This window comes from Puma concolor, chromosome A3, assembly GCF_028749965.1.
Source record: "Puma concolor isolate L17-30 chromosome A3, mPumCon1.1.hap2, whole genome shotgun sequence".
NCBI classification, from domain to species: Eukaryota; Metazoa; Chordata; class Mammalia; order Carnivora; family Felidae; genus Puma; species Puma concolor.
In genome coordinates, this window is record NC_141669.1 from 132,782,081 (window position 1) to 132,809,960 (window position 27,880).

General features: G+C 47.0%; 1 long non-coding RNA gene across 2 annotated transcripts; it reads left to right on the plus strand.

Annotated features, from left to right (window-relative positions):
- On the plus strand, positions 1–27,801 carry LOC147582819 (uncharacterized). 2 transcript variants are annotated; one of them, XR_015249545.1, is made up of 4 exons: positions 1–129; positions 16,154–16,259; positions 19,629–19,683; positions 26,569–27,801. It is a non-coding gene; the product is annotated as an uncharacterized LOC147582819 (long non-coding RNA). The 2 variants fall into 2 exon arrangements; XR_015249546.1 differs by lacking the exon at positions 26,569–27,801 and having other exon boundaries at positions 19,629–23,410.
- The last annotated feature ends 79 nt before the right edge of the window (positions 27,802–27,880 follow it).

A 27,880-nucleotide genomic window follows, 5' to 3' on the forward strand; every position in this document is an offset into this window, starting at 1 on the left:
AGTCGGCATTGTCTTAAAGGTAGACTTTGATCCCAAACTTGAGTCCTTTTGCATTGCGACGCTAACTCGAAGGACAGGATGTCCAGGTCTCTGTGGATGATCTCCCTGTCTCTGCTTGAGAGAAAACAGGTAACAGCGATCTGGTTCCTATGCAATTTAGGGAGGGCAAGGGATCGGTTTCCAGCATGCACAAAAGCGAGGTAAAGTGAACGATGATGACAAAATGTATGATAAGTAACCATCACGGCTCACTTACAGCTGTATGTTAGGTGCTGTAGGCGCTTTGCGGGTACTCATTCACTTCATGCTCGCATCAAACCCTCAAAGGGAGATGCTGTTATTTTTTAATTTTTATTTTTTTTAACATTTACGTATTATTGAGAGACCGAGAGAGACAGAGCACGAGCAGGGGAGGGGCAGAGAGAGGGGAAGACGCAGAATCCGCAGCAGGCTCCGGGCTCCGAGCTGTCAGCCTGGAGCCCGACGAGGGGCTCAAACTCACAATCTGAGAGACGGTGACCTGAGCCGAAGTCAGATGCTCAACCGACTGAGCCCCCCGGGCGCCCCAGGACATGCTGCTACTACCCAACTTTACAGTTGAGATAGCCAAAGTTCAGAGAGGCTAAGAAACTTGTCCAAGGCTGGTAATGTCCTCATCTTTGCCCTGGAGATGATTAGGAACATAAGTTTTGGCATCTACGATCGCAGTTTTAGTTGGCCGGGCCCATACTGGTCCATTTGGTGGCTTTGTGCTGATGAGCACAAATGATGTGCTGATGAGAAAAAGCGGCTCCCTCAGGGCAGGTGGGCTGATGGCTCCCACTTGGCAAGCGGAGGAAGGACGAAGTTTGGGCAGAAACTCACTTCTCTGCCCTGGGTGTCCTTGCGTAGGGCCACCCTGTATGCCTGCGGGGGCGTGTGGCTCCCGCACATGCTAGCTCTGAGACCACGAGCGGCACCCTCTGTGTCTTTGAGTCTCTGTTTCTTCATTTAAAAATCAGGTGGATGGGGCGCCTGGGTGGCGCAGTCGGTTAAGCGTCCGACTTCAGCCAGGTCACGATCTCGCGGTCCGTGAGTTCGAGCCCCGCGTCAGGCTCTGGGCTGATGGCTCAGAGCCTGGAGCCTGTTTCCGATTCTGTGTCTCCCTCTCTCTCTGCCCCTCCCCCGTTCATGCTCTGTCTCTCTCTGTCCCAAAAATAAATAAAAAACGTTGAAAAAAAAAAAATTTAAAAATCAGGTGGTGAGGGTCCGCACTGAATCTACCTGGCCTGTGGGAAGAACTAAGCAGGCAAAATCAAACATGAGATGGTTACATTGCACCTTCTGTGGGATCATAAACTCCTTGGCAACAGGAAGGAGTCATTTAGAGACTCGTTTTGAAATGCCATGGACTGTATATCACAGGAAAGGCTGTGGTGCTTCCTAAGAAGCAGATCATGTCTTCCATTCTTTTTTTATTTTATTTTATTTTATTTTATTTTATTTTATTTTATTTTTTATTTTTTAAAATTGACATCCAAATTAGTTAGCATCGAGTGCAACAATGATTTCAGGAGTAGATTCCTTAGTGCCCCTGATCCATTGGGCCCATCCCCCCTCCCACAACCCCTCCAGTAACCCTCAGTCTGTTTTCCGTATTTAAGAGTCTCTTCTGTTTTGTCCCCCGCCCTGTTTTTATGTTATTTTTGCTTCCCTTCCCTTATGTTCCTCCGTTTTGGCTCTTAAAGTCCTCATATGAGTGAAGTCATATGATTTTTGTCTTTCTCGGACTAATTTCACTTAGCATAATACCCTCCAGTTTCATCCACGTGGTTGCAAATGGCAAGATTTCATTCTTTTTGATTGCCGAGTAATACTCCATTGTATATATATATATCCCACATGTTCTTTACCCATTCATCCATCGATGGACACATGGGCTCTTTCCATACTTTGGCTACTGTTGATCGTGCTGCTATAAACATGGGGGTGCATGTGTCCCTTCGAAACAGCACACCTGTATCCCTTGGATAAATGCCTAGTAGTGCAATTGCTGGGTCGTAGGGCAGTTCTATTTTTAGTTTTTTGAGGAATCTCCATACTGTTTTCCAGAGGGGCTGCACCAGTTTGCATTCCCACATGTCTTCCACTCTTACCATTGAAAGATGTTGGTGCTTGAATCACTTGTACAATTAAGCTACGTTCCCAGGAAACTGCCTTCCTTGGATTGCTGCCTTGAATGCACTATATTGAAGTAACAGGGTCAATAACACTAAATTTAGGAATTGTCTTCAGAATGGCTTTCAGTGAGTCTGAATCCTTACAGATATTATGTGGGAAGCTACACGCGAGAGTGTGGGAGTATCAGATGGCCCCCTGTGCATTGCAGAGCCGCCCCTTAATAGCTGTGGGATTTTGGACACCTTTCTTTTTTTTTTTAATTTTTTTTAATGTGTATTTATTTTTGAGAGAGAGAGACAGACAGACAGACAGAGCATGAGCAAGGGAGGGGCAGAGAGAGGGGGAGACACAGAATCCGAAGCAGGCTCCAGGCTCCAAGCTGTCAGCGCAGAGCCCGACTCGGGGCTCAAACTCATGAACCGCGAGATCATAAGCCGAAGTCGGACGCTCAACCAACTGAGCCACCCAGGCACCCCTGGACACATTTCTTAGCCATGCTCTGTATTAGTTTCCTCTTCTGTGAAATGGGGATAATAACAGCCTCTCTCATAGACCTATGAGGGGTAAATGAGAAAAATTCATCTAAGATGTGTCACATCATCCGTGGCAAATAGTAAGTGCTCAAAAAATGTTAGCTGGAAGGGGCACCCGGCTGGCTCAGCCGGTGGAACATGCGACTCTTTTTAATTTTATCTGAAGTTCATTTATTTATTTTGGGAGAGAGAGAGAGAGCACGAGAAGGGCAGAGAGAGAGGGGGAGAGAGAGAGAATCCCAAGCACTGTGACAATGCAGAACCCGAAATGGGACTCAAACCCACAAACCGTGAGATCATGGCCTGAGTCAGAATCATGAGTTGGTTGCTTAACCTACTGAGCCACCCTGCACCCTTGCTTTATAGAATATTTGTACCGGCTCCCGAAAGTGGGTTCTAATTAGCTTAAACTATTTAGAGTGGTCCATTTCTTCTTATCAGTGATTAATTTATGTGATATATGACATCATTGATATATGACATCATTTTGGGCAATGAGATTTGAGGGAAAGTGTGACAAGGGTCTCAGGGAAAAAGTACTTTCTTCGTAAAGAGAGGCTCAAGAAACTGAAGAAAAAAAGAGTAATTTCTCTGCCTCTGGATGTGGTTGTGTGAAGACGTGATGGCTGGAGCCACGCAACAGTATTGCGAACATGAGGGGGGCTGGCTTGGTAAGACCAGGCCCATCTGCTGGGGTTTGTAGAACAGAAAGATGGTAGGGGCGCCTGGGTGGCTCAGTCGGTTGAGTGTCTGACTGCGGCTCAGGTCATGATCTCCCGGTTCCCGAGTTCGAGCCCCGCATTGGGCTCTGGGCCGACAGCTCGGAGCCTGGAGCCTGCTTCGGATTCTGTGTCTCCCTCTCTCTCTGCCCCTCCCATGCTCACACTCTGTCTCTCTCTCTCAAAAATAAATAAACATTAAAAAAAATTTTTTAATAAGAAAAAAAAGAACAGAAAGCTGGTAAAAACCCATGTTATTCAAGAGGCCACTGAGCTGCTGAATTAGCTGAAGCTTCTTCCAGTTCTTCCAGATTTTTTTTTTTTTTTTGTCAGCAGACAGAGTCCATACTGCTTCTCTCTTTATTTCTTTATTTTTTTATTTTATTTTTTTTTTATTTTTTTTTTTCAACGTTTATTTATTTTTGGGACAGAGAGAGACAGAGCATGAACGGGGGAGGGGCAGAGAGAGAGGGAGACACAGAATCGGAAACAGGCTCCAGGCTCCGAGCCGTCAGCCCAGAGCCCGACGCGGGGCTCGAACTCACAGACCGCGAGATCGTGACCTGGCTGAAGTCGGACACTTAACCGACTGCGCCACCCAGGCTCCCCTATTTCTTTATCTTTTAATTAAAAAAATTTTTTTAAGTTTATTTTGAACGCAGCACAAGTGGGGGAGGGGCAGAGAGAGAGAGGGAGAGAGAGAATCTCAAGCAGGCTCCCAGCAGCCAGCACAGAGCCTGATGCTGGGCTTGAACTCCTGAAACCATGAGATCGTGACCTGAGCTGAAACCAAGAGTTGGTCGCTTAATCCACGGAGCCACCCAGGCGCCTCTATTTTTTAAATTTTTACTAAGTTTATTTTTATTTATTTTGAGAGAGGGAGTGTGTGTGCTCATGTGCGTGAGGGAGGGGCAGAGAGAGAAGGAGAGAGAGAATCCTAAGCAGGCTCCACACTGTCAGCACAGAGCCCGTCTCGGGGCTCAAACCCACGAACCGTGAGATCATGACCTGAACTGAAATCAAGAGTCAGACGCTTAGCCTACTGAGCTATCCAAGTGCCCGTCTTTTTAAATTTTTATGAATTTATTTATTTATTTATTTATTTATTTATTTATCTTCTCCTGCTTCTTATTTTTCTTTTCTTAAATGCCTATTTTTGAGAGAGACAGAGAGACAAAGTGCGAGCCTGGGAGGGGCAGAGAGGAAGACGCAGAATCCGAAGCAGGCTCCAGGCTCCGAGCTGTCGGCACAGAGCCCGACGCGGGGTTCGAACTCACGAAGTGTGAGATCGTGACCTGAGCTGAAGTCGGACGCTCAACCGACTGAGCCACCCAGGCGCCCCTTGAACTTTTTATTTTTAAAGTAGTCTCTGTGCCCAGTGTGGGGGCTCCAACCCACAACCCCGAGATCACGAGTTGCACGCCCCACTGGCTGAGCCAGCCAGGCGCCCCTCTTTACTTCTCGACTGCCTCATTCTGTAGCATGTAAGGTTCATGAGAGCAAGAACTTTTTGGTTCCTGTTGATAGATAGGTCTAGCTCCCCATATAGTGCCTGGTACACAGTGGTTGTTTTCTCTCTCTCTCTCTCTCTCTCTGCATAATGAATGTATATACTCTGGTGATTGAGTGCAGAATTAATTTGGTTCAAACACACCTGACTTTGAACTCTGACCCTGCCACTTGCTAGCAATGTGGGCCTGGTCAAGGGTGCTGCTGGGCCTCAACTTCTTCATCAGGAAAATGTTTTCCCAAAACCTGTCTCGGGGCGCCTGGCTGTCTCCGTTGGTCGAACGCGCGACTCTCGATCTCACGGTTGTGGGTTCAAGCCCCACGTTGGGTGTAGTGGTTGCTTTAAAAAGAATCTCTGGGGTGCCTGGCTGGCTCAGTCGGTTAAGCAGCTGACTCTCGATTTCCAAGTAGGTCACGATCCCATGGTTTGTGAGTTGGAGCCCTGCGTCGGGCTCTGTGCCGACAGCACGGAGCCTGCTTGGGATTCTCTCTCTCCTTCTCTCTCTCTGCCCCGCCCCCGCTCGCGCTTTCTCTTTCAAAATAAATAAATAAAATAATAAATACAACAATAAATTTAAAAAGGGATAAAATAAATAAATAAAAATAAAAGAAGTAAAAAAATTGGGATGCCCGGGTGGCTCAGTCAGTTAAGTGTCCAACTTCGGCTCAGGTTCCTGAGTTCAAACCCTGCGTCAGGCTCTGGGCTGATGTTCAGAGCCTGGAGCCTGCTTGGGGTTCTGCGTCCCCCTCTCTGCCTGCTCCTCCCCTGCTTGTGCTCTGTCTGTCTCTCTTTCTCTCTCTCTCTCTCTCTCAAAAGATAAGTAAACAATAAAAAAAATTAAAATAAGGAAATGAAACTTAAAAAAGTATTAAAACAAATCTTCACAACAGCCTGCCGCATCCCCGAGTCGTTCGAGGTGTTCGAGACCAGGGTTAAGGAGTGTCAAGTTCTGAGGTGTCCTGGGGCCCCGCACCTGCTCGGCAGGAGCGTGACTTCTCAACAGGCAATAGTTAAAGGCACTTGCCCTGGACCCAGGAGCCGCCCTCTTTGCTTTTCCCAAAGTGAGTGTTTTGAAATATTTCATCGGGCAAAATGTGGGAGAATTGAGAAAAAGATGTAAACCTAAACAAATATCTCAAAACTGCTGTCCGCCCAGGTCAGCGGTAAGAAGCTGTGTGCATTCCGCACAAACAGATGTTAGTACAGCGTGGGGCCACCGGCCGTCTGCACCGCAAATCTTGGAATTCCTCTCAAGAAAGGTATTGCTGTCTCTCCCCCCCCAACCCCCCCCACCTCCCCAGGTTGACCAGCAGAAACACTGCTGACAGCAATGAGGGGAAAGGTTTATCCCACTTGGCTATTTTTAGCTCCCCCTTGATGTCTTGCATTTCACATATTGAGCTTGTTTGCAAAGTTCCCTTCCAACCCAAATAAACCAGGTTCAGTGATGAAAGGACGCAGGTTACTGCTTTCTGATTCTCCAGGGAGCAGGCAAGGAAGCCAGGTTCCCTGTGGAATGTTCTGGGAGGGTGTCGGCCTCCGAGAGGATCCTGTAAGAGGCCAAGCTTCCTTCAGCACCCAGCTTTCTCCGGCCCCCCAAGATAATCCTCTGGACCATAATCTTTCAGGACTTTCTATTCAGATTCCATAAAATCTTTTTTTGGGTTTTCCTGTCCCCTGCTGGGAGTATCACTGCCATACCTGGTGAAAGAAAATACACCATTTTTATTCATTCATTCATTCATTCATTCATTCTGCAAGTCAGCAAATAATTATCAGGTGCCTACTGCATGCCAGATACTGTGTTCAAGAGTCCCTGTTCTCAGAGCGCCTGGGGGGCTCAGCCGGTTGAGTGTCCGACTTCGGTTCGGGTCACGATCCCGTGGTTCGTGGGTTCGAGCCCCGTGTTGGGCTCTGTGCTGACAGCTCAGAGCCTGGAGCCCGCTTCGTATTCTGTGTCTCCCTCTCTCTCTGCCCCTCCCCCGCTCAGACTCTTTCTCTCTCTCTCTCAAAAATAAATAAACATAAAAAAAATTTTTTTTAAAAAGTCCCTGTTCTCATGACACCTCTTTCTTTTTTTTTTAATTTTTTAATTTTTTAAATGTTTAAAAAATTTTTATTAATTTTTTTATTTAACTATTTAACTTGTTTTATTTTTTATTTTTTTTAAATTTACATCCAAGTTAGTTAGCAACATGGCACCTCTTTCTAATAGGAGAGCTAATCAAGCACTAATAAGTAAAAAAAAATTTTTTTAATCAATCCCAAATTGAACAGAATACCGTTATATTTATTCTAATTACAATGCATAAAATAACTATTATTAATACACGACAACCTCAATATAGGACTTATTACCTGCTGGGTCGTATCCGAAACTCTTCATATACCAACTCATGTCATGCCATTTATAAAATAGGGGAAATTAAGAAACCAAAACCTAAGTATCTTTAAAAAAAAGTTTTTAATCTTTATTTATTTTGGAGAGAGAGAGAGAGTGAGTGGGGGAGGAACAGAGAGAGAGGGAGACACAGAATCCAAAGCAAGTGTTAAGTATCTTTTAAACGTCCTACGGCCGGTTTACTAACCAGTGGGATTTGAAGGTCAGCCGCGTGGATTTTAGAGTGCACCTTGAACCCCTACCACACACTCCCTATGATCTTGAAGACAGCACGTTGAATAAGTGACAAGGTGGAGTCAGGACCTGCCACGTCCCGTGAAGACGTCAGAGGGGTGATGACGGGGACTTGGCTTATGGATGGGGAGGGGGCCAGGCACAGACCGCAAAGATAAGAAGGGGTCAGAGGAGAGCCCTGCAGGTGCAGAGAGAGAACAGCAGATGCGAACACCAGAGGCAGGCAGGTAGGAGCCAAGCAATTTCAGGCACAGCGGCAGGCTCACGTGACCGGTGGGTGTGATGGGGACAAGCCGTATTGTGGGGACCCGAGGCTGCACAGGTAGGCAAGGGGATCTAATTCAAATACCACTCCTGGAAGAAAGCTGCCCGATGAATCGTCTTGCTCAGGCTTTGCGTCAGCTCGTGGGGGCTGGCCTTTGGGGCACCGCTCCAGGAGATGCAGAAAACCTGTTTCACATCATCTCTTGTGGTTGAAAACCTTTTCGAATCTTTCCTTTCTGAGCATCTGAGCATAATCGGGTCTCTCTGGAGTGATTGGTGGTCTGCCCTGGGCGACAGCTCCGGACCCGGTGACCTAAGATTAGCTCTAAAGAACTTGTAACGGTTTGCGCCACACTTAAACGCTAACCTCAGGACTTCCCCGAAGCGATGTTTTCTTGGTTGTGGTTTAAAGACAAATTCTGAACCCCAGGTTATTTTCCTAGTATTTCTCTCCATCTCTCTCTCTCTCTCTTTTTGAAGTAGGCTTCACGCTTAGCACAGAGCCCCACGGGAGGCTCGAACTCACGACGCTGACCTCGAGACCTGGGCTGAGATCAGGAGTTGGAGGCTGAACCAACTGAGCCACCCAGGTGCCCCTAATTTACATGATTTCTAAAAATGGGGCCCAGGGGCCAAAAATAGGAAGAAAGGAAGGTGAACTTCATACAGTTGGTTTCCAGTGAATCACGATTTTACTGTCAGCTGTGTATGCTTCCGGAGCGGGGACTCCTTGTGGACCTCTGGCTGTCACAGGTAGGTAACAGGTGTGAATGCAGGAAAAATAAATAGCCCGGCCGATGATCAAATATTTTGCAATGAAGAAATTATTCACTGGCCCTGCTTGGAATTGATGTAATTGGTTAATAGTCTGAGGAGAACAGCTGGAAAACATTGGCGGTCCTGACAGCCCATTTTGGTTGCTCTTCAGAGGGTAATATCTGGGGATTTTCACAGCACATTTGTTAAGAGGAAATGAAGAGTCCAGGCAGCCTGAGTGAGAATCCCCAGATTCCTGATTCTCAGCTATGTGACCTTGGTAAGTTACTTAACATCTCTGTGCTTCCATTTCCTCATTTGCAAAATGGGCATGAAAACAGCAGGGTTGTCCTGGGGATAATTGATACATCAGTTCATAACTGATTAAACTGATCTAAAGAAGGGGGGGGGGTGCCTGGCTGGCTCAGTCAGTGGAGAATGTGACCCTTAGTCCCGGGGTGATGGGTTCAAGCCCCACGCTGGGCATAGAGCTTACTTAAAAACAACAACAACAAACAACAACATACTGATGTAAAGAAGTTAGCTCAGAGCCTGGTATGAGACCTCAATAAACATTTCTATGTGTGTGTTTTTTAAAAATTTTTTTAATGTTTATTTACTTTTGAGAAAGAGAGAGACAGACAGACCGAACATGAGACAGGGAGGAGCAGAGAGAGAAGGAGACACAGAATCCGAAGCAGGCTCCAAGCTCCGAGCTGTCAGCGCAGAGACCCACACGGGGTTCGAACTCACGAAGGGTGAGATCATGACCTGAGCCGAAGTCAGACGTTCAACCGACCGAGCCACCCAGGCGCCCCTGTATGTTTCTTTTTCCATCTCACCCCTTCCGGCCCTCCGTCTGTGGCTGTAGCACTGCTGTCCCATGGCACGTCTCTGGATGACCTCGGGAGGGGGTGGAGTGGTGATCTCAAGGTCCACAGAGCAGCAACCAGGGAGGCCCTTGCAGAGAATTGCCCCCTTACAAAAGGGGCTTTGCCCAATGGCAGGGTTTCTATCGACATTCTGGGACAGACGATCCTTCGTTGTGGGGTGTCTTGTGACCTGTAGGGTGTTTAGCAGCGTTCCTTGTCCCTACCTGCCGGATGCCAGTGGTACCCCTGTCCCCACAATTATGACAGCCAGTTGTCAAGTGTCCCTTGGGGGGCAAACCACGTGATACCTTTTAGCTTTATTGTTAAAAACAATATTGAATTATATACCCTTCTCGCAGGGCAAAAAGAGAAAGAGAGCAGGAGAGTGAAGGATGAAAAGGGGAAGGGGTGGGGAGGAAGGAAGAAAGGAAGGAATCGTACACAAATGGGCAGGGTAAAACCAAAACGAATTAGAACAAAGCACTCGTATCTATCACTACACAAGTTTTATGAAATACCCTTGAAAACTAGTTTTCTTACGTGTGAGTTTGTAGATCGAAATATCCGTGGACCCAACCATGGCACGGATACTAAGAGCAAAGCCTCCTAGATCAGCAATGATGGGGGGGCGCCTGGGTGGCTCAGTCGGTCAGGTGTCCAACTTCAGCTCGGGCCGTGATCTCACAGTTCATGAGTTCGAGCCCTGCACCGGGTTGTCTGCTGTCAGTGCGGAGCCCGCTGTGGATCCTCTGTCCCTCTCTCTCTCTCTGCTCCTCCCTCGCTGGTTCTCTCTCTCTCAGAAATAAATAAATAAAAACAAATTAAAAAAAAAAATGATAGACTTGAATCTGAGCTATGTGACGGTGGCCAAGATACTTCACACCCCCAAACCTCAGTTTCCTCATCTGTAAATGGGAGTTACCATTCGTACCTAACTCAGCACAGTGCCTGCAACATTCACTTACTGTGGGCTCTTCGTATTTGCAAAAAATATTGCCAAGCACAGTGCTTTCCACAAATTAACTCAAGTACTGATCAAATGACCCTACGAATAACTATTGTTTTGTTCCCATTCTGTGGGTAATGAACCTGAAGCTTAGAGAGTAATGTTGGGGGTAGAGGGTTGGTGGGGGGGGGGGCGGCCACACAACTAGGAGACACGAAAGCAGGAGAAGAGCATGGCAGTTAGCCCTCTCAACCGTTCTGCTATCCTGCCATCTTGTTTGCTTTATATTATTCAGAATTCTTTTTTTTAAATTTTTTTTATATTTATTTATTTTTGAGAGACAGAGTGAGAGTGGGGGAGGGGCAGAGAGAGAGGGAGACACAGGATCGGAAGCAGGCTCCAGGCTCTGAGCTGTCAGCACAGAGCCCGACACGGGGCTCAAACCCACAGACCGTGAGATCCTGACCTGAGCCGAAGTCAGATGCTCAACCGACTGAGCCACCCAGGCGCCCCAGAATTCTTTTTTTTATTTAAACATTTTTTTTAATGTTTATTTATTTTTGAGAGAGAGACAGAGCATGAGCAGGGGAGGGGCAGAGAGAGAGAGGGAAACACAGAATCCGAAGCAGGCTCCAGGCTCTGAGCTGTCAGCACAGAGACCGACCCAAGGCTCGAACTCAGGAACCTCAAGATCATGACCTGAGCTGAAGTCCGATGCTCAACCGACTAAGCTACCCAGGCACCCCCGTAGAAAGCTTTTTAAAAGTTTTTATTTCAGGGGCACCTGTGTGGCTCAGTTGGTTAAGCATCTGACTTCAGCTCAGGTCATGATCTCGTGGTTTGTGAGTTCCTGCCCTGCGTCAGGCTCTGTACTGATGGCTCGGAGCCTGGAGCCTGCTTTGGATTCTGTGTCTCTCTCTCTGGCCCTCCCTCACTCATGCTCTGTCTGTCTGTCTCTCTCTCAAAAACAAATAAACATTAAAACAAAAAGTTTTTATTTCAATTCCAGTTAGTTAACATACAGTGTTGGAGAAAACTTTTTTTTTAATTGGAGAATAATTGACACACAATACAATATTAGTTTCAGGTGTAGAATGTAGTGAGTTAATATTCACATACATCATGGAATGATTACCCCAGTAAGTCCAGTTATGATCTGTCACCATACAACTTGTTACAATATTATTGACTATATTCCTTACGCTGTACATTACATCCCCATGTCTTATTTATTTTTGTACCTGGCAGATTATAGTCTTCCTCCCTTCATTTGCTTTATCCATCTCCCCACCCCCTCCCCTTTCCACGTTGTCACAGATGGCAAGATCTCATTCTTTTTTTTTTTTTTATTAAAATTTTTTCAACGTTTATTTATTATTGAGAGACAGAGAAAGGCAGAGCACGAGCAGGGGAGGGGCAGAGAGAGAGAGGGAGACACAGAAGCCAAAGCAGACTCTGGGCTCCCAGCTGTCAGCACAGAGCCGGATGCGGGGCTCGAACTCACAAACGGTGAGATCATGACCTGAGTCGAAGTCGGAGGCTTAACCGACAGAGCCACCCAGGTGCCCCGATCTCATTCTTTTTGATGGCTGTCTACTATTCCGTTGAATATATCTACCACATCTTCTTTGTCCGTTTGTCTATCGATGGACACTTGGGTTGCTTCCTGCCATGCCTTGGCTATTGTAAATAAAGCTGCGACGTAGGTGGGCTTTCAGTGTTTTTGTCGTAGAAAACTTTTATTTTTTGTATCTTAAAATTTTTTACATGTTGATTTATTTTTAAGAGAAGGAGAGAGAGAGAGAGTACAAGTGGGGGAGGAGCAGAGATAGAGGGAGTCAGAGGATCCGAAGCGGGCTCTGTGCTGACAGCAGTGAGCCCAATATGGGGCTTGAACCCATGAACCATGAGATCACGACCTGAGCCGAAGTAGGACACTTAACTGACTGAGCCACCCAGGCGCCCTTTGTTGTAGGAAACTTTTAACAGAGTACAGACATCGACTACAAAGTCCATTTTCATGACAGATTTAACCTCACATCGCAGATGATTAGCTCACTTGGAGAGGCGCTCTCGGGAAATATTATAAACTCCTTTCATGTAAAAGATAAGAAACACAGCCTATTAGGTCAGCCTCTACTTGAATTTAGATCTTAAAAAGCACATTAGCTAGAAGCCTCGACTCTGGTGAACAGAGATCAGACATGTGGTTCTAGAATTTACCATATGTAATGTAAGAATATGGTAAATTAGTAAACATTAGTATATCTGAATCCTTTAAAAGTACATGTTTGCTTACCCTTTGAGAGTCTTCCCTCTGCTGATAGGAAGACATGAATTTTTGATGATGACATTTACTTTTTTAGAAAGTTGTATTAGCTACAAGGCCTTGCATAATCTCGCTCCTACGCGGTGTTGTGACATAATCCCATGTATCACCGTCTAGGTGCCACAGGAGACTTTCTGACGCTCACATACAAGCCCTTTCCTACCTCAGGACCCTTGCACGTACCGTCCCTCTGCTTGGAATGCTAGTCCTGCAGACCACGTATCAGTGGCCGGGGACTCCTTGAATTTCTGTACGCTCATAATTTCTCCAGATGCCTTCTCCCAGCCCCTTCTTTTTCATTATCTGCTTTCGCTTTTCATAGCATCGCCACAACCTGATCTATCTTTACCTTTTAAATTGTTTATTGCCCATTTGCCCTAAAAACGTAAGCTCCTTGTCAAACATGTTTGCGTATCCCCAGGATCCCGGCACAATGTCTTGCGTACAGCAGGTGCTAAATAAATAATCTCTGACTTTGTTTTTGACTCTGTGAGTTTACACATAGGTGACCCACTTTGGGTTGCGATCACCTTTGATTTATAGGCAGCTGAATCTTGCTTATTTCCGGTTGCCAAGGGTTGCCTTCCTTGGCGTGACAGCACCAAAGCATTTGTCGTCTTGTGCAGCATGAGTGGGAAGCTGAAATGTCAGGTGACACCAGAGAAAGGATCGGTCCTGGCAGCTCCTTGGACATAGACACATATTAAACATTCAGGGCGTCAGTAGAGGGCTGGCTCGGAGAGAATTCCATCGTTAACACATGACAAGTTGGGGTTTGCAGTCAAAGTCCACTTAGCAAATGTTTATTCTACCACGCACTTTTCTTTTGTTTCCTGTAAGTATAGCTTCCCCCCCCCCCCCCCTTCCAGGATTTGAGGTCAGAAAAACACGAGGAGGCTATTAACATATCAATGGAGGGATCGCTTCGGAATCTAGAATTGGGAATAATATTTGCATCTCGAGCTCAGAAGCCGCCCAGGCAAGCCTGCTCATTGATGGCCTCTAATTTCCCCTTAAAACAGTGCCTGTTTCCGAATAAAAGATTAATACAGGAGGAGAGCTCCGTTTGTCGCGTGATTTATACTCAAATGCTGTCTCCTTTCCTTTCAGGAGCACGATGCATACGCGACCCCACCCCTGAGCCGCTTGCATTCAGTTCCTCCAGAAAGATAGCTGCTGGTCACCAAAGCCTGCCGCTTAATTGAATTTGTCTTTGTCCCCTTGATCTTCACGCTGACAAAAATGTGGGGTGGGTGGGATGTATCCAGAAAAACCAGACCTGAAAAACACAGCCGATCGCTAGGAGACGGAGCTGAGGAAAGAGATACAAAGTGCACTTCACAAAATGAAACTCAGGGATGCCATTTGGAAGGTGGGTCTCTGCTGTACTTCTCTTTGCGTTAGGCATTACCAGCTTCTCCAGTATGGCCCCAGTAGAAACAGGGCGACCTAAGAAGTAAACTACTACTCTAGCTTGGAGCCCTTCTACCATTTTTTGTCTTGGCTGGAATTTCCATGTCGTTTTGGGGAAGAAAAACCCATGAGAGGAGAGGGAAGATTTCTGTTTTGTGGGAAGTTTGGGAAACCTCTTTCTAGAAATGAATGGATGTGAGTAATACCAACCATCGCTACTGGCAACGGGTTATCAAACGACTATTTTTTTTAACCATCGCACTAACTGCCTTCTAGTCTTTATCTCGTTGGATATGGGCCCCGACACCGTGAGGAGGTCCTATTAATATTCCCATGCAGACAAGGCTTGGAGAAGTGCTGTCCAAGTCTGTAAAGAGGCAGAGCCAGATTTTGAAGCTGGGTGCATTTGATTCGAAAAATCTAAGGAGAAGTGGATGCAGGCAGGCGTGCCTCCAGGGACGTTTGTTTCTTTAACGTGGCAGACGGAGGAAGTGTTAGCTTTTCAGGCAGGCAGCCAGTTGGGACTAAAGGTCTTGAGCTTTGAATCCTAGGTGTGGATCCCGTTAACCTTGGCTTACCGACTAGGCACCACCATGTCCCATGGCCAGGTAGGATTCCTAAAGGCAGGTTTCTCGTAACGTGTTGACTTTGGTCATCCTACGTGGTCACGTGGTGACTGACGACACGGCAGAGATGCCCTGAGCAGAGAGGGAAGCTAGGTCGGTAAGAATTGGAATATGACAGTGACCCAGAGCAGAACTCCCTCTGACCCCGGCCGACAAGGACTACATCCCAGGGACTGATCAAAGGAATGACACTCCCAAGACGTCACTCACTGACAGTTCACAATTCTGCTCTGATCTTGGATAAACCCCACGATCCCCAAGGTTGGAGCTGCGTGTGTGAGAGGCAGCCACTGTGTCCTGTTTCCCTCCTTGGTGGGGGACACGTAGAAGAGTTTGCGATCTAGGGATCACAGTCGAGCTAGAATCGAGGCTCTGGTAGAAAGAATGAAATCAGATTTGGGAAGCTTAAAAGGGAACGCGCCTGCTTTTCTAGTTTGGGATAATGATTCCTAACTCCCTAAGTTTGTGACTCTCTGTACTTGCCATTCGCCTTTCCATTGATTGCTTCATGGACTCAAACCGGAAAAAAAAAAAAACAACAAAAAACAAACAACCCAAAAGCAAAACGAGATATTGGTGGAGCTTTGATATGTGTACCCTCTGTTACAGATACTGGGCCTAAGACAGGAGGAGAGACCAAGCTGTAAACAGATAACACAGAACAAAGAATTCCACAAATAAGAACTTAACGGCCATTTTGATGCATGCTTTGAAAAGAAATGAATACAGGATGCGGACTCTATTTGAGCTGCATCTAAACCTCTGTTTATACGTCCTGTCTGCCTGGGGTCCCTTTTCTGTTTCCCTCCCTGAAGCATGTTGCCTAAACTCGTAGACTTACTGTTCAACCGCAGGGTTTTGAATCCTGTATTCTCACTCCGTGGCTGCGTGACCTTGGAAAAGTTACTGAACCTATCTGAGCCTTAGGTCCCTTAGGTGTAGAGTGAAAATAATAGAAATACTTCCAGAGTTATCATTAACAGCAGATGAGATGACTTAAGTAAAGCACTTAGCCTCCGAAACGGGCACAAAGAGGGTGTTCATTAAGTCTAATCGTTGTCCCCGGTCTCTGAATGTGATAACCATGTTGTTTTCCCTCCCCCGGGCTGAAAGGCACCAGACTGCTTGCTCAAGATGTGACGAGGAGGGGGATTTAGACAAGAGGGTCCAGAAGCCTGGACCCTGCCCAACAGCTGTGTGTCCTTGGGCAAGTCAGATGGCCTCTCTGGGCCCCCGTTTCCTTCATCCATAAAGGGAAACTCATAAATCTACTGGAGAATTCGAGTTAATTTAGCTCAGTAAGCGGCAGCTGCTATTATCATGACTTCTTATTACTGTTTGACTCCGTGCAAAACATAATAATGCCCGACTCTGCCTTTTAATCCCACAGTTTGGGTGGTGTTTATGCATCAGTCTACAAAATGAGATTCTGAAAATCCTTCTCCGTAAAGTGAATTGTCTTTACCCCTGACGCTTCTCCTGAGACCTCTTATTCGGTGAGTGAATTGACAAGAGGGGTGTTAGATAAGGGATTTCGTCCTTCAAACACTTCCTTAATCTCCACAGTTGCCATGGAATTTGTGTCGTTTTTGCTTGGGCGATCAGATTACGTTTCATAAACAATATCTCCTATGTTTAAAAATCTTTAAACGGCCACTTGTAAGCGGCTTGACGTGGACTACAGTTAATGCCTTGTTTGACTTGGCTCTTCCTTTGTCCGTGGGGCTGACGGTCAACTGGTTATGCCAGCGCCGGACTCCTAAGCAGAGACCCACGTTTTCCAGAAGCTTCTTGCTTGAAATAGTTCCTTCGTTTTCAGCACATCAGCCATCCCTTGTAACTTTCCAGAGATGGGCGTTTTTGGTGCTTTCGTAGATTTCTTGTTTTCCCCGGTATTCACCCTCAGTGTCCTTCTCCCGGCACTTTCCAAGTCAAAATTGTCAGCTCACCTGACCCGTCAGCACCCTGGGGCCACTGGGCAGAAGTGGGTATCTGAAGGTGCGTTTGTCACTGCAATTTTCACTAAGTTTTAATTTTCAAACTGAGGGATTAACCCCCCTTTTGTTTGGGGCGCCTGGGTGGTGGCTCAGTCGGGTAAGCCTCCGACTGTTGATTTCGGCTCAGGTCACCATCTCACGGTTTGTGGGTTCAAGCCCCGTGTTGGGCTCTGCGTGGACGGTGTGGAGCCTGCTTGGGATTCTCTCTCTCTCCCTCTCCCTCCGCCTCCTCCTGTTCTTTCTCTCTCTTTAAATAAGTAAACATTTAAAAAAAAAGTCCCCTTTTGTTCATTGGAGCTCGTGTTTATGGGCTTCTCCTGTATGTGACTCGCTGGATCTGAGCTATCCACTTAATTCTCCAGTTCTCGACAGCATCTAGCGGGTTCTACCTGCAAAAATATGTCCCCCCCCCCCCACTCCGCTCCCACTACCGTGATCCGCTCTCAACCTACCTGCTTCGTGCTGACTCTCCTCGATCCATCGCTCACAGAGCAGCCCTAACGGCTCTGAAAAACGCACAGCAGATCATGCCAGCTCAGTGTTGAAAACCTTTCCATGGGTCCCCATTGTACTTCAGGCAAAAATGAAAATTTCTCTCCAGGAGGTCGGGCCCTTGCTCCCTCGACACACGGATTCCAGCCACCCCTGTTCCCGCTTGGAGCCACACTCCCCTCCTCTCTCCTGGACAAGTCAGACTTGTCTTGGCCTCAGGGCCTTTGCCCTTGCTTTTCTTTGAGCCTCAAGAGCCCTTGTCCCAGACACTAGCTTGCCGGGCTCCCTAGTACCTGTTAGCCGTCAGCAACACTGGCCTGTCCTCCGAGAGCCTTCTCTGGCACGGCCTGTCCCTGCCCCAGCTCAAACAGCTGCCCTGGTCATTCTGTCCCAGAGCACCGAACAACACGTGGCATTGCCATTTATTTGTTTTATTCTGGCTTCGTTTTCTCTCGGAGCGAGCTCCGAGCCTCAGCCCTACTGACATGGGGCGCGGGCTAACTTTTCGTTGGAGGGACCGTCCTGTGTATCGTGGGGTGTTTAGCTGCTTGCGTGGCCCGCTAGGTCCTCCCACTAGATCCCAGTGGCACTTCTCCTGTGCCCCCCACTCAACCCCCCCCCCCGACTTGTGACAACTAAAAATGTCCCCAGACATTGCCAAATGTCCTCTGGGGGGCAAAACTGGTCTCGGTGGAGACACGCTGGTCTAGAATCTGAAGTCTTACCTTGGCCTAAAACAACGCCTGGCACAGAAATGAGTAGGCAGGAGTTTACTTGTCGGAGCGAAAGAGCGTTCCTACCCGGTACGGTAGGTGATCCCGTCTCCACCACACAGAGCTGCGGAGGCCCCGGAACCCGCGTGACCTGCCTGGGGACACAGCCGACAGGTGTTGGAGCTGGAGGCCACCCAAGGCGGTCAGACATCTAAGTTCAATCTCTTTGCTTCAGGCCACGTGAACACGCAGCCAATACGATGATAATGCTTTCTAAGCCTCTCCTTACCAAGCACCACGGAGTGCCACCATCAATGGCCTCAATTTACCCTACATTCTGTGCAGGAGAGACCATTCTCAGCACCTTCTTCAGCGGATTTCATCTACTTTGTACCTAGTGCCGAGAAATAAAAATAGTGTTTTGACATCTGGTAGCAACACCCTCTTACAGAGAGAATTATTGTGGTTGTAAACACGTTGCTAGCTCTTTAAAACAATTCAAGCTTTGGAATAGTTGTCACATCCACATGGTTTGAAAAGAAAACAGTATAAAGAGGAATATAGTGAGAAGCCCCATTCCTGTTTCCATCGGACCCATCCTCTGATTCCTTTTGATGAGTTTGCTGGGTGTCCTTCAGAGCTGTCTCTTCGTTTTTGTTTTTTTCAGATTAAAAAAAAATTTTTTTTTAACATTTATTTATTTTTGAGAGACAGAGAAAGGCAGAGTATGAGCAGGGGAGGGGCCGAGAGAGAGGGAGACAGAGAATCCGAAGCAGGCTTCATCCAGGCTCCGAGCCACCAGCACAGAGCCCGACGCGGGGCTCGAACTCACGGACCGCGAGATCATGACCTGAGCCGAAGTCGGATGCCCAACCGACTGAGCCACCCAGGCGCCCCTGTTTTTTTTAAGATTTTATTACTTAAAATTGTTTTTTATTTAAAAAAATTTTTTTTAAAGTTCATTTATTTATTTTGAGAGAGAGAGAGCGTGGGGAAGGGCAGACAGGGAGGGAGAGAGAGAATCTGCACGGTCAGCACACAGCCTGACGTGGGGCTCGAACTCACAAACCGTGAGATTGTGACCTGAGCTGAAACTAAGAGTTGGACACTTCACCGAATGAGCCACCCAGGGGATCCTTCCTTCTTTTTTAGAGCTGCAGAATATTCCACATAGGATCACAGTCAAATGTATTCAACCAGTTTTCTGTTGCGGGGTATTTGGGTTGTTTCTTTCTTGTCTGTGATGAACAGTGCTGACACGAAGAACCTCGGTGTCCATTATTTTCCCGAACCTATCGGAGAGACACGTGTGCGCGTGAGCCGGGAGGGGCAGAAAGAGAGGGAAAGAGAATCCCAAGCAGGCTCTCCGCTGGGGTTCGGTCTCATGAACCGTGAGACCGTGACCTGGGCCGAAACCAAGAGTTGGACGCTTAACTGAAGGAGCCACCCGGGGGCCCCACCCCCTGTTATTTTTAAGTGCTCTGCCACGGTACATCTGTTAAAGGCTGTTGGGCAACAAATAAACAAATCTTACGTTAGCATTCAAAAAAAATATGAGTAAACCTGCCGAAAGATGTCTAGGCTTCTGTTATTGTCACACGTGTCTTTCTATGTCATTAGAACCAGCTCATTTTTACTGTTTGTATTTTCTCTTTTTCTAAAGGTTAAAGCAACCCACCAGTTTGCCTGAAAGCTGTTTACACCGGGAAATGTTAAGGGTAAGCCGGCCACACGCTTGTATGATAGCCCTTCCTGCCAAGTGCCCAGCCCATGTTGGGAGGGCTTGCATTGCCTGTTAGCAAGAGGACCTGTCTCTGGAAATGGTAGCTTTCTCTCGATCGGCATGAAAGGCCTGCTTGGCTCTTTTCAAGTTGCTCAAATTCCTAGTAGGGCTCTGGTCCTGATTTCTTCCACCTGCTTTTCAAAATTGCAGGTGACTTCTCTCCCGGGTGCCTTGGTTGGTTACGTCTGCCGTAGGACGTCCATCGTGTCTGAATCAAGCTTCTTCACTCTGCTTCCCGGGGCCATTTCCCTGCAACTTGCTTGCATGCTAATTTCCAGTGGAACACTTTTTTTTTTTTTAAATGCGTGTGACTCAGGACTCAGGCTCAGTGCAGCACTTAGGTGTGCGTGAGGGAATGCTAAAACGTTCTGGCCAGAGGAGAACAGCATGGCCACGAAGAAGCTGAGATCATATGCTGGGCTCAGATCATGGTGTGTGTGTGTGTGTGTGTGTGTGTGTGTGTGTGTTGGATGGCTACAAATTTATCTGGGGACTTGTGGAGAAAGGTATTAAAACAAATAGCCTCACAAGGAATTACTGCCATGCAGGGCAGTGTTACATAGATTGGTGAATCTTTATGTATTTTGACATGTGTCAGTCTTGCTGGCTTTGGCTATGACCTACATTAGGCACTGACTCAAGGTTCTTCAGGGAGATGCATTAACCTACCAAGTCAGAAGGCATGATGGTTGAGATGGGCCAGCCAGCTATGACCCACAGGCCGAATCCCATTTACGTCCAGTTTAGTAACTTAATGGTCATGTGGGGGCTGCATATTTGAGCAGGATTTTGCCAGGCAGGTTGGGGAGGAAGAACACCCTCGCATGGGTTGGCAGACTACAGTCTGAGGGCCAAATGAGGCATACCGCCTGTGTTTGTAAATAAAGTTTTATGTGAACACAGTCAGACCCCTTTGTTAAAGTATTGCCTACAAACTGCTTTCGCTCTGCAAAGGCAGAGACCGTATGGTCCCCCAAGCCTAAAATATTTGCTGTCTGGCCCTTTACAGGAAAAACTGACCCTGCCCACCGCTAGGGTTGGGATTAGGCACTGAAGCTATGAATCAACAGCTTGCCTTCCAATCTCAAGGTTACTTGTTTCTGTGTAACCTTGGTTACATACCTATAAAATGGAAATATGCATATTCCTGGGTTGCTGTGAGAAGTAAATTCAATAATTATCATGATTCATTTTAATGAAAGACTTCCAGAGTTTTTCCCATATCCTTGATGCCCTGGATTATAATCATGCTGGATCTTTTCTGTCGTTATAAAATTTAAACGTCAAAAATATTTGAGGAATTTGGGCTGCCACCCTTCTCGTTCCAGGAATAAAAGTTCCCGAAATGCTTGCAGCGTATTTTCGGGGTATTTGATGTTGATTAGTGGAGCCCGTGGCAGCTTAGGAACTGTCCATTGGTATGTCTTTGGTCTAGTTGGGATCTCGTTTCGAGACTAAACCGTTAAGGTATACAGGTGAAATTTCTAGGACACAGACAAACTGGTAAGAGGGGATCAAGGTTCGCAGTGGTCTCCGTAGAGTCAAATAAAGGATTTGGAGGAAACAAGAGAATATTTACCAGGGATTGATGTGGATTCTGGCATCAATTATTTAAGTCTGGGAATTGGGAGACTTGGCCAGACAGCAGTTCCTGGGAAGTAGATCTGGGGCTTCTAGCTGGCCACAAACTCAATTTGAGCCAGATGTATACAGCTGACAAGGAAACAGTTTTAGCCTGCATTAACGGAGTCGGTATACGCCTCGTGGGTTCAAGGAAGGTAAAGCAAGAAAACAACTGAAATGAGCTAGGCAGCCCACATTTGAAGAAGCAACGTTAGTTATGGAGACAAATCACACGTTTGAGTGGAGATGTTGCCGAAGTTGTGTAGGCTGAGGGGGAGCTGGGGGCATAGTCAGGTTGTTGAGTAATCTGGGAACCGTCATACTGAGGAAATGCCTGAAGGTTCTACGGATGGTTCCCAGGAAAGGAGATGACCACAAGGGAAGAAAGAGCTTTTCAAAAGCTCTGAAGCTGCTTTGCTATCTTTATTGGGTTTTTGGGGGGAGGGTGTGTGGGGGGGAACCTTAGGGAGATAAATGGGAGGTACTCCATTTTGAGGGCATCAGCTCAGCTCACACTTTCCCCACCCCTCCCCTTGCACCCAAGCCCACAGTTGCAAGTGGGAAGTCCCTGGCAGCCATGTTTGGTCATCACAATCCTGCCTTCCTGCTGACAGCTGATCGGACAAGGGAGGGAGGCCTGCTGGAAGCCAGAGGTATCGGATTCTGTCTCTGGGGAATTTGAGATTTACCTTGAGGTACTACCAGGCAGTCTGTCCATAGAATTGGACCTGTAGTGTGTCAATCTGGGGCACCTGAGCGGCCATGTGCCAACACGACAACGGAGTAGCCGAGAAAATCGATCTACGGAGAGAAAAGAATGAGGCAGCCATGCCGAGAAGCAGAGGTGGAAGACAGCGGGTCTTGCCTGGCCGGATTCTTTCCAGCTTCCCATTTCTTGGTTTCAGTTCTCCCTAAAGCCTAACTGCCTTCCTGGACATGGGCTTCACGCGATATCCTATGTCCTTGTTATAAATGTCCCCTTCTTACTTACGCTAGGTCCACTGGGTTTCTGCGTTTGTAACTGAAAGCGCCTTAACTCCTTCCGAGTAGCTCAGTGGGCAGAAGACATCATGGTAAATCCTGTCCAGCCGTTGAAAGAGTAGCCTCGGGAAGGAAGGATATTTCTGTTTCTGGGATCATTCAAATAGAAGCTGAATGACCAGAGAACTGGGAGTCACTTGGGTTGGGCCGGGCTTGGGTTTCAGGAGGACCTGGAATTGATTCTGGGCTCTGCCACTTTCTACTTGGGGCAATGTTCTTAACCTTTACCGACCCCACTTCTTCCGTAGGATGCGGACAATAGACCGTATGGAATTGCAGTGAGGACGAGACGGCCTCGTGTAGAGTTTCCTCTTGCTGCTGTACGAAACGGCCACGAAATTAGTGACTTAAGACAGAAAAAATGTATTCTTTTATGATTCCGGAAGTCGGAGACCCCCAAGGGGCCTTACTGGGCTAAGGCCAAGGTGTTGGCAGAGCTGTGTCCCTCTGGAGGCTCTAGAGGAGAACCCACTTCCTTGGCTTTTCCTGCTTCTAGCGACCAAGTGCATTCCTTGACTGGCGGCCCCTTCCTCTGTCTGCATGCCCCCCTGCTGCGACCCCTCCCGTCTCACGTCTCACACTCCTCTGGCACTGACCTCCGGCCTCCCTCTTTCACTCGCAAGGACCCTGTGGTTACAGTGGACCCATCTGGATCATCAAAGATAATCTCTCCATTTAAAAATCCTCAACTTGGGGCGCCTGGGTGGCTCAGTCGGTTAGGCGTTTGACTCTTGATTTCGGCTCAGGTCACGATCTCACAGTTCGTGAGTTCAAGCCCCACGCGGGGCTCTGCCCTGATGGCACGGAACCTGCTTGGGATTCTGTCTCCCTCTTTCTCTGTCCCTCCCCTGCTTGCCGTGTGAAAGAAATAAGAATAAATAGATTTAATAATCAATCAATCAATCAATCAGTAAAAACAAGCATTCAGAAAGAAAGCTTTCTTGAAGCAAAATGAATGAATGAATGAATGAATGAATGAATAAAAACCCTTCCCTTAATCACATCTGCAGCATTTCTTCTGCCATACAAGGTACCCTAGGCACGGGTTCCAGGATTAAGATGGGGACACCTTCAGGAGGCCATTCTTCTGCTTCCCACGCCTAGTGATGCAAAGAGCTAACCTTTATTGAAAGCCGTCCACGCCTTGGGCCCTGAGCTCCATGCTTTTAGGCAGATGGTTTTATTTGGTCACCACAGTTCCGGGCGATGGACCTAGAAAGGTAAAATTATTTGTTCTAGGTCACCCAGCTGGGCAGCAGCACTGCAAAGAACTGAGACTCCTCATTTCACTCCGGAGCCCTCCTTCGTAACCACCAGTGACAAATGGCAAACCCACAGGCCTTACTTCAGGCGGGTGGAGAGTCTGCGGTAAACGGGGAGGCCTCGCGCTGTCTTACGGGGGCAGTGGTTCCATAACCCCAGCCCAGAGGCGCCAGTCTTCCAACAGACGCCGTACGTTGGGTTATTCATGTGAAACGTCCCCAGTTGGAAATGCCAGAAACCAACCCAGATATTAAAAAAGAAAAAAGAAAAAAACGTGGTGCGGCCACGTAATATAGGCAGATGGGTTCATCTTGCTGTACACGACCAATGGAAGCTATCTTCAATACTATACTATTTTTAAAAAAATATTTGAAGCTATGTGACTCATCATAATGGTTAACAGTTATGTGGCATTTATTGTATGTCTGGCATGCTATCACAGGCTCTGCTGTCTTATTCACTAGGATGTTCTTTTTTTTTAAATAATTTATTTTTTAATTGGCATCCAAGTTAGTTAGCCTTGAGTGCAACAATGATTTCAGGAGTAGATTCCTTAGTGCCCCTGACCCATTTCGCCATCCCCCCTCCCACAACCATTCCAGCAACCTTCTGTTTGTTCTCCATATTTAAGAGTCTCTTCTGTTTTGTCCCCTGCCCTGTTTTTATATTCTTTTTGCTTCCCTTCCCTTATGTTCATCTGTTTTGTCTCTTAAAGTCCCCGTATGAATGAAGGCATGTGATATTTGTCTTTCTCCGACTGACTAATTTCACTTAGCATAATACTCTCCAGTTCCATTGACGTAGTTGCAAATGGCAAGATTTCCTTCTTTTTGATTGCGGAGTAATACTCCATTGTATATATATAGACCACATCTTCTTTATCCATTCATCCGTCGATGGACATTTGGGCTCTTTCCATACTTTGGCTACTGTCGATTGTGCTGCTGTAAACACTGGGGTGCATGTGTCCCTTCGAAACAGCACACTGGTATCCCTTGGATAAACACTTTCCACTAGTATGTTCTCAATTAAGAATTTAACTCCTTGACTGGGGAATTACTTTTGGTTTTTATAGGATTTTTATTGGCAAGTTGAAGACTTCTATGAGGGGTCTGAAAGAGTAAAGGCTCAGTTGATCTTGGTTTCTGAACCTGGCTCCAGCATGTGTGATGGTGGGCAAGTAAGTGAATGCATCTCCCCGGAGTTACCTCTTCGTCTGCAAAATTTGTTCCTAGTTCTCTCGCAGGGTTTCTGTGACGACACGATTGTAGGTAGAAGCACTTACAAATACTGCTTGCGATTCATAGATCATTCACCCCAAGAACATAATCAGCAGGTAAACAGAGACTGTGGCCCTCTTGTAAATAAAAATTGGCGATTCAAAAACACAACGCAACACAAACACAACACAAAAACCCTTGAGATGAGAGGCAAAGTTTTCAGCTAGGACTAGGCACACGTCAGGGCTCAGGGCGGCACGGGAGCCTCCCCTGCACAACTTCAACGGCCCTGAAGCAAAGATGAACACGTGTTGAGTGGAAGTTGCTGTGGTTTTACTTCAGGGCCCTGGGCGGTGCCTTCTTGAGCTTTTACTCCCTTGGAAAGATCCGCTTTCAACAGCGGACACATATCTGAAATGGCAGCGAAGGCCGGGTCTCAGGGCCTCTGGGCGCTAGCTGCAGAGCGGTCGCTAATTGGACGGGCGTAGGACTTCTTCCTTTTTGAGGTTCCATTTCCCACCCGGCAAAATGGGGCAAATCGGAGGAGCTCACGTAATCCGTGATCGATTCTGTTATTTTTAAAAAGAGGCTAAAGGGGCGCCTGGGTGGCTCAGTCGGTTAAGCCTCCAACTCCCGATTCTGGCTCAGGTCTTGATCTCGCGGTCCATGAGATCGAGCCCCGTGTGGGGCTCTGTGCTGACGGCTCGGAGCCTGCTTGGGATTCTCTCTCTCTCTCTGCCCCTCCCCGCCTTGTTCTCTCCCTGTCTCAAAATAAAGAAATAAACCTTAAAAACAATTCTTTTTTTAAAGAGACAAACTAAAAAGATACAAGGAAGTTCCTTGCCAGTGAATCTTAGAAGTTTTTATATTTTCTTAAGCGGTTTCTGTTTTGGAGAGTGGAATGGTGGTGATCGGGGGCTGGGGGTATGGTGAAACGGGAGACGTTCTTTACCATTACAAACTTACAACTGCTAGAGAAATAAATCCTGGAGGTCTAATGCACAGGGAGGTGATTATAGAAAACAACACTGTTAGAAACATCAAGCTTCCTTAGAGACTGGGTCTTAATTATTCCCAACACAAAAAAAGAAGCCTTAATTACGGGTCGTGATACAGGTGTTAGCTAAGGCCACCATGGCAGTCACACATGCCATATATTCATTTATCACGTCGAAATGTTGCGTGCCTTAAACTTACACAAGGTGGTATATTTCAGTGTTTAAAAAGTGGCTTCCGTTTTGAAGGTATCTGGACACCGGGAAAAAAAACGTAAGCCGAACTTTGGTGGTAATATTTATGTTTTAAGAGTCAAAAGTTGGAACAGGTGAAAATGAAGTTTCCCTTCCTCTCTTGGTCACACCACAGTTACAGGTTTCTAGTATGTTCTTCCAGAGATGTTCTAGGCCAGCGGTTCTCAGCTGGGGAGGAGTTGAACTCTCGGGGACGTTTGGCAATATCTGGAGACAGTTTTGGTGGTCACAGCTGAGGGAGGGGGGCCACTGGCATGTGGAGGGGGGAGGCCAGAGATCTTACGAGGCACAGGACAGCCCCCCATAGCAAAGAACTGCCTGGCCCCAGATGCCCCTAGGGCTGAGATTTAGAAATCCTGCTGCAGGCATAGATGAGCAAATACAAGTGTTAAATCATTATATTGCATACCTTCTGTCTTTTAGGTGACCTAGCTTCAAGCAATTACACGCTGTAACCAATTCTAATTGCCAGCCATTCATTTTTCTTTCTTTTTTCCTTTCTTTTTTTTCCCGATGTTTATTTATTTTTGAGAGAGACAGAGGGAGAGCATGTGCAGGGGAGGGGCAGAGAGAGAGAGGGAGACACAGACGCGGATGCAGGCTCCAGGCTCCGAGCTGTCGGCACAGAGCCTGATGTGGGGCTCGAACCCACGAACTGCAAAATCACGACCCGGGCTGAAGTCGGATGCTCAACCGACTGAGCCACCCAGGGGCCCAGCCATTCATTTTTCGGCAAATATCTGTTCTTCGTGTCGGGCACTAGGGCGGGGTCCGGGGAAGAAGAACAAATCCTAGTGTCTACTTTCGAAGGGTACTCAACGCACAAGAGACAAGCCAAGGCACAGTTTGCACGACAGTGCGATAAATTCTGCGAATTCGGCTGGCGCAGAAAGTCACTTCACCCAGCTTTTTGTTTTCGTGTGGGCCCTGGGTGTGTCCGATCTTCTACTTTGTCAAAAAGTCCCCGGAAAATAGATTTTTCTGTGACAGCTCCTCATTTTGAAACGCTGGTAAGAAATTCCACAAACTTAAAACCGTTTGAGGGTCTAAGAACTCAGATCTGAAGGTCCGGCCTGTGGACTGCCAGCTCTCAGCTCTCTCTTTCGGTATTTTTGTTGCTTCTCGAGGAAACTAATGGATGCAGAACCTCCTGCTGCCGACAGCAGGGCTCCGGTGTGTGTTTGCAAGGGGTTTTACGTCTTCAGGATACATCTTCAGAAGGGCAATTGTTCAATAAAATAAAATGAGAGGTTTCAAGACACACACTGTAAGTCCAGACACAACGCACACCCTGGCTCCCAGAAAATGATGCTAATTTCCATTTCCACCCTCAGTAACAAGAGTACTGGGGTGCCCGGGGGGCTCAGTCTGTTAAGCGTCTGGCCCTTGGTTTCCACTCAGGTCATGATCTCACGGTTCGTGAGTCCGAGCCTCACATCGGGCTCTGTGCCGACAGCCAGGATCCTGCTTGGGATCCTCTCCCAATCTCTCTCTCTGCCCCTCCCCTGATTGCTCTCTTGTCTCTCTCTTTTAAAATAAATAAATGAATTTAAAAAACCGAACAAAAACCAAGAGTACTTTCCTCCGTACCCTTGCCAACGCTGGGTGTTAACAATGATGATTTTCTTCTATCAGCTTTACAGTTAAAAATATTCTCACTGTTATATTACTTTATTAGTTATGATCTTCTCTGCTAAAATTAAAATACTGACCTTACCAAGGGTTGGCAAAAATG